Raw genomic sequence first — 7,178 nt, 5'->3', positions numbered from 1 at the left:
GTGGACTGGTCTTGTAGGAGATCTTTACCCCTAGTGAACCCAGGCAATAACATGTCATGTAATGTGGGGCCAGTCCTACACTTAAGTATTACACAAAACTTATTTTGAAATATGGTTTTGTCCTGATGGACTTACATGGACAAAACCAGCCCAAATTTCTTAGTACTGAGGCAATTTTTATCTCTGAGGGGCTGGTACTGTAAATTATATGGAGACCAGGGTACAAGGGAGATCATGAGATGCCAGCTGCATTCTCATGCCTGTTTTCATAAATCTAGACCCAAAAAATTGGATAAATCCTTATTAACTCCCAGCTGTGACAAAGCAACCTAACCTAACTGCTGTTGGCTTTTACCTGTCTTCAAAGCAGATTTTTTTGTATTTCTGTGTGTAGCTAGCAAGAGATGAAGGAATGCAAGAGCTGCTTTTCTATGGCTGCAAAGCCTCCTTGAGCATTAAACTCTTCCACGCTGCCTAGACCTCTAGACCTTTGCAGTAACAACCTTATGCTTTCATCAGATGTGGACTGGTCTTGTAGGAGATCTTTACCCCTAGTGAACCCAGGCAATAACATGTCATGTAATGTGGGGCCAGTCCTACACTTAAGTATTACACAAAACTTATTTTGAAATATGGTTTTGTCCTGATGGACTTACATGGACAAAACCAGCCCAAATTTCTTAGTACTGAGGCAATTTTTATCTCTGAGGGGCTGGGCTTTTTTAAGACAGTCATGCATCCTCAACTCATGGACCTAAATGCATTATAAAATGCTGCTCCATACCATCTTACTTTTTTCTCCTTTTTTTCCTTTCTCATTAATTTCAATCATGTAATAAGAAAAGCCCAGTTATGCTAATTGGTATGACTCCTCCTCAAGGGCATTGTGAAGCATGAAATAATTCCATTCATTACTGACAATGCAGGGACATGAATTTTCCCTGGAGGATCTGTTTCATCTTTTATTTGGTGACCATATAGAACGGTGATCGGATTAGGGACATATTGTTTTAAAATTAATTGTTTGTCAGGGAGAAGCTGCAAGATGGTGGGGAAAGAGGAGGCTTAAAATGCCAGAGATTGTTTGACTTGGAGGTTCTTGGAGGCTGATGCATCTAATGGGTATTTATCAGGCAAACCCAGCTGCTGAGCCATCATTTGTCCCAGCACTAATTTTCTTTTTAAAAGGCAGCTGAGCTGGTGTTTGAAACATGCCACAGACCGGCAGAGGGCTAAATTGATGTCAAGCTGGTCAGATTCATTTCTCCTTTTTTATTTTTGGGAGTTAGAATTTCATTTCCCTAAAATGCAGTAAGTGTTTGGGCATGAGCTCCCAAGCTGTCCAAAGATCATTTTGGAAACAGACCACCTTGCTGGGGTTTGTCTTCTCTTCTAACAGGTAGTCCATAGCCTGCCAAGCAAACACTGCAGTCCTAGAACACAAACATTGGTGATTCTAGCTGAGAGGAAAAACCAATCTTTTTTATCTTTTCTTCTTTTTTTTTTCCTTTTTGCTGAGCTAGCAAAAAAGGCATCTATTTGTTCTTTTGCTGCATTTGCAACATTTTCATTAGCAAAGGGCTGGGGTTTTTTTTGGAAATCAGGCTGCTTGTGTGAGGAAGTGAACCTCCTGACACTATGTCATTTCCCTTGTTTCCAAACAGCTTCTTGTCTGAGCACACAGCCTCCACTTAACATCTGGCTGTGAAAGAGCAGGGAACTTTCTGCCAGCCATTCCTCTGCTCTTTCCCTTGCTGTTCTCAGATGATGTTATCAAATCTTTAATTTTGTTGGCTTGATGTGCATGCTTTTGGTTATTGTTCCTTCAATGCCCTGGATAGATTTACTGGTTTGGTGACAGCTTCCAGCACTGAGGAGCAGGTCCAAGCCAGCAGTGCTGCATGCTGCATGGGTGTGTTCATTAGCTAAGTGCAAAATACCAACGAGTCAGACACGTATATTGTTCCATCTCTTAGGCAGCCTCTGCTGAGGATTACTCATGAAAAATAATCAGTAAAATACGTTGCAGATGAAGGCTGTGACAGGAGAGATAAGCCTGCCATTAAAGGTCCCATAATGCAAGCTCATCTCCCTCCCTCCCAGAAATGGAAACATGGATAAGGTCTTTTAACTGAGTCAATAGGGATCAATGCAAAGGCAATAACTCAAGAAATGGATGCATTAACCAGAGAGCAAGAACCAATATACTCCAAAGTTGAACCATGGCTCTGGAATTAGATGTGCTGAGGGGATACACACCAGGTTACTAAAACCAATTGAAATCATAAACAAAAGACTGAAAAAAAAATAATTATGGGTTTTTATTTTAATAATGTCATATGGTAGAAACTGAGATTTATGACAGGCATGGGAGTAAATTAGCTTCATGATCAGGAGTGAACAACATATTTGCTCTTTGGGTCATCTACAAGCCAGCCATCTGTAACTGAGGATGTGACTGACTTGATGGAAAAGGAGCAACAACAGCCAGGGATGATGAAGTCACCTTCTCCAGGCTACCCTGTGCTGAGAAGAGCACAGGCCTTCCTATTGCACATGAGGAAAGGCTGGGAATACATGTTTTGTATGTCTGCCCACATGTTTTCACAAAGAACAACACCAAACCAAAAAATTACAAAACACTGAAACACAGGTTTGACAAGCATTTTGGAAAGGTTTGTGCAGTTGGAAGAATGACATAATACCAAGCTAATATGCATGTGAGGGAGCCAAAATCCCCACTGGAAGAACTGTGGAAAAAAAGCACAAAGGGAGGGGGAAACACCCAGTAAATGTGACACCTGACAAGTGCAGCTCCTGCCACTGTAGGTATCCTGCACCTACAACAGAACTGCTAAAGAGTGTTTTATAGGAGTCTAGCCCAGGATTCAGAGTCAGACGCTGGCTCAAAGGGAGGGGGAAACACCCAGTAAATGTGACACCTGACAAGTGCAGCTCCTGCCACTGTAGGTATCCTGTACCTACAACAGAACTGCTAAAAAGAGGGTTTGATAGGAGTCTAGCCCAGGATTCAGTGTCAGACGCTGGCCTTATGCAGCTCCCACAGTAATTGCTGGGAATGTCAGTAGTTAGCAATGCTGGAAAAACCCCCAGCAGGCTCCAATAGTGTCTAAATACATTCAGTGCATGGTCTTTTCTGGATTTTACCTTGTCGAAGAATAGACTGAAATCTAAAGTTACCTGGAGTGTGTGTTTGCATTCCTCAGCCTTGTTATCACACCCACGATTGCTCTTTCCACGCCTTGCCCGTTGCACTGCACTTTCCCATTGTTTGGGAAGGTGCTGGTGAGCAGGGCAGTGGTGCCAGGATGGACACTGCCCTGCTCCCCTGCTCCAGGGACCCTGCACCCTGCAGGAAGGAGGGGGATCCAAGACATTTCCTTAACTCTGGAGCTGCCTTCTGCTGTGACTGAAAGGAAAGGCTGTGGAATGCATTTGACCCACCTGTCTGCTGGCAGGGATTGTTGTTCCCAGGGACTGATAGAGATCCCAGCTAGGCCCTGGTGCAGATAAACCCTAAGATGTATTTCCATCCCTGTAATTTTCCAGCCCACTGTTGGGGATATCTGGGAGTGTATGTTTGATCACTGGGATACCCTGCAAGAAAACAGAAGGGGTAGAAGCCAAAACACTGAAATCAGATTCTAGAGATGCAGCTACACCTCTGAATACTCACTTCACTGCCATAGAACAAGGAGGAAAATCTTAGTAAGAGACACTTGAACTTCTTAAGAATCATCTCTTGGCAATAATGACCTCTCATGCATATTTATGTACAGCACTTAGCTTTATAATGGACACTTGAAAGACATTTAATTCATTTTTTTGCCTAGGAATGAAGCTATGTGGAGTGTGGCAAAGGTGTTCCAAAGTCCAAATATTAAAATACAGAAATGCTGCTGGTATTTCTTGCATGCCAGCCCAAAACTGTGTCCTGGGAGTATACTGCTTAAGAATTCATGTGCTTGATGAAATGTGTATGTGTTTGCAAGCATATATACATACCCCTAAGAGTCAGTAAAACCAGGTAGTTGCTGCAGAATTTCAATCAGGCTTTCCTGGAAGATTTTCAGACAGGTCCTAGGGCTTGCTTGGGTCTGTAAAACCTTTTTGTTGCACAGAACTTAATGTTATTCATTATGCACTGAAAGCAAAATCATATGACTACCATTTCCTAAGTAACATAATTATCTTATTGATTCTTATGGGGCAAAACACTACTTTTATTGTTAATTAATACTGCCAAATCTGGTTATGCAATTCTGGATATAGGAAGTTCAGTTTAATGTGTGGTTATGGGGAAAAGTCTAAAAATAAATGCTTTAACCTTTTTTTTTTTTCTTTCAGAATGTGAGTATAGATATTCCTTTGTGTGATTCCTGTTCTTAGCACTACAGGAAATACAACCTATTATCACTTTTCATCAGGGAAAGAGAAGCATAGATAATGAAACAGAAAAATGCCCTGTGAAAAACATATTTAATAAGTTTTAAGTAGCTGAACCAAAATGCGCAGGGCAAAGAAATGTGATGCTGCTCTTACGGAACCAAAGCTATTTTATAGGAAATGAAAATAATACTTGCATTATTTCAAGGGCTTATACTTTGATTCTTATTTCATGTGAAAATGTATCAGGAAATTCTTATGCAGGGGGCACACAAATAGTATCTTTTCTGTCCCATGGAAAAGACAGTAAGAAAGATTCATTACACTCTAGGACATATAATGACTTAGTGATTCTTTCGGTTCTCAGCCAGTGCTCTAATGAAATTCTAGCCTGCTACATCTGCCATACTACACTGTTAATTAGTTTTCTATTTATTTAGCAGATCTAGAAGTGGAAAGCAATCTATTGCCAGTGAATTGTTTGACTTCTATGCTAAGTAGGCTGCATTCCAATCCTCTGATGTTGAAACTAGCATGAATCCAACTTTCATCTCATTGCCATGTCAAATTAGCACCCAGCAGATTCTACATACAAAGGCTTTTTTTTTTCCTCATTCATTTGTAAAGGACCTTGGAAGATCTTGGAAGTCAAGAAACAGAAGCTGAGCAAATTTTCTCCAATCTCTCTCCATCCCCCTTACTTGTTACAATGGATTAAATGTAGAAGGTATAGGGGCTGTGCTTTGTTCACATTGAAATAATAACACTGTTTTAAGCAGACCATGTTCACTATTTGAAACAAAAAATTACTGATGCATATTCTGCAACAGTTTGAGTAAAATACAATCCAGTCTAGGAGAAACCCAGAATGCCTTGGCAAAGTTCTGAGATGACTTTTGCACATGCTTTGCCATTTTCTATTTCTGTCTGAATTCTGTAATATATTGCAGCATCCAAACACAACACTGTGTATGTGACTTACTCCTGTCTTGCAGTGTCAATAAAGTCACTGGATTGTGAAAGTATAAAACGAAGCCAGATGGAATTAGAAAATAAATTGGCTAGAAATGAAGCCATTAATCCTGTTGTACTGCATTTTAGGAGCTACAGTGTGTTAGGGGGAGTGTGAAAACACAAATGTACACCCTGGCTTCGGAGTTTGCCTTGAACTTTAGGGTTTTCTAAAATCTAGGTACAAACCCCGAATGTGTTTTTTTGGATCAGGCTGGTTCTAAAGAAACCATTATTGTACAACTCATAAGCAAAATGCTGTGCTGAATTTTAGCAAAGTATTGACAAACCTCATCTCCTGCAGTACTGTTATTTGTGGAGCATCATTGATAAAATTTTTGTAATAGTCAAGGTGTTGGTTTTGAGTAATATATGATGTAAATTAGAGAAATATAGTATATAGCACAGGACAGCAACATAGAAAATCTGAGTCCAAGAGCACACTGGTGGTAGTGTTCACAAAAGAATAGCTCCTTTCAAGAGAGAGGAAATAAATCTCTTTTACTAGACCAAGTGATATTTTTGGAAAAAATGTTTTTGAATTTCAGGTCTGAAACAGAAGGAGTAAACTTTAAGTGCTAGTTGAAAACCAGTCTATGTGAGTTGAACTTCATTGTGTTAATTTATTAGATAGCTTGAAATTCATATATGAAAAACTTTCTAAAAATTAAAATGGGATACTTAAAAAGTTTGAAGCCTACACTAGGCTCAGACAAGAGTAAAAATTAGAAGATATCTAATGGAGGCTGCATAGATGAGAAAGGGAAAAATGTGCCAAGTTTTGAACTGCAGGAATGTGCTCTCAGCACAGAAAACCAGAAAAAGTGAAGACAAGTGAACCCAGCTTTTCTACTGATTTAAATTAATGGCTGTCTTTCTGCTGTTTGGAATAGTGGTATTTAATTTTTTTTTCAGATAGATATTTTCCTTGTTATTATTTCCTTAGCATTTTATTCCCTCCCACCTTTAGGGAGAGCAACTTAAAAGACTGGTAATTCTAACCCTGGGGGGAAAAAATAGCCCAACATAGTGATATATTTAATGGTGACAAGAATTCCCTAGTGTCTCCTGAAGGCATCCATTCCTACAGCTCAGTGTTTCATCATGGTAGAAAAAAAAAGGAAACAAACTGAATGAGTCAGAGTAATTTTCCTAAATTTTTAAAGTTGTTTTCCTATGTTTTTGGCATATTCAAAAGGACTGAACAGTACTCCTTAACAAAGCATGCCATTAAGTAAATGTTGCATGTTTAATGGTTGGGTTTGAACTTTTGATAGTCAGGAAAAGGAAAGAATATAAGCCAGGATTTATTCATCTTTTCCAGTGTTCACAGAGCTGAATGGACTGAAACAAATAGCTGAAGCTGGAGGCAGAAATCTTAAAGCTAAAATTCTGCTAATGAAGATGTGTGATGTATAAGCATGTCTTCCAATGATTAGGAATAAATCCATGAGTTTCAGGAGCCTTGAATATACCTGGTCTGCAGTTTTTCCAAATGGATAGATTACCTGCATAAACATACTAAACAATTGCCAGAAAGACTTCCGCTCATTATGAGCTGCTCATAATCTTCCTGTAAGTTGCCAGAGCTGAATCTCATCCAAAACTCCTCTTCTTTCTACCCAGATGGGAAAATTTGGTTTTGTCATATCTGTCCCTGAGTTCTTGGTGTGTGTGATATGGTACATCTTCTCTTACTGGTTGCTTCTGCCCCAGTTCAGAGGGGGGCAGAGAGCTCATCCTGCAAACAGCTGCTGCAG

The sequence above is a fragment of the Passer montanus genome, unplaced genomic scaffold, assembly GCF_014805655.1.
Source record: "Passer montanus isolate IOZ18808 unplaced genomic scaffold, ASM1480565v1 scaffold40, whole genome shotgun sequence".
NCBI lineage: Eukaryota > Metazoa > Chordata > Aves > Passeriformes > Passeridae > Passer > Passer montanus.
This window is presented reverse-complemented; position numbering follows the sequence as displayed.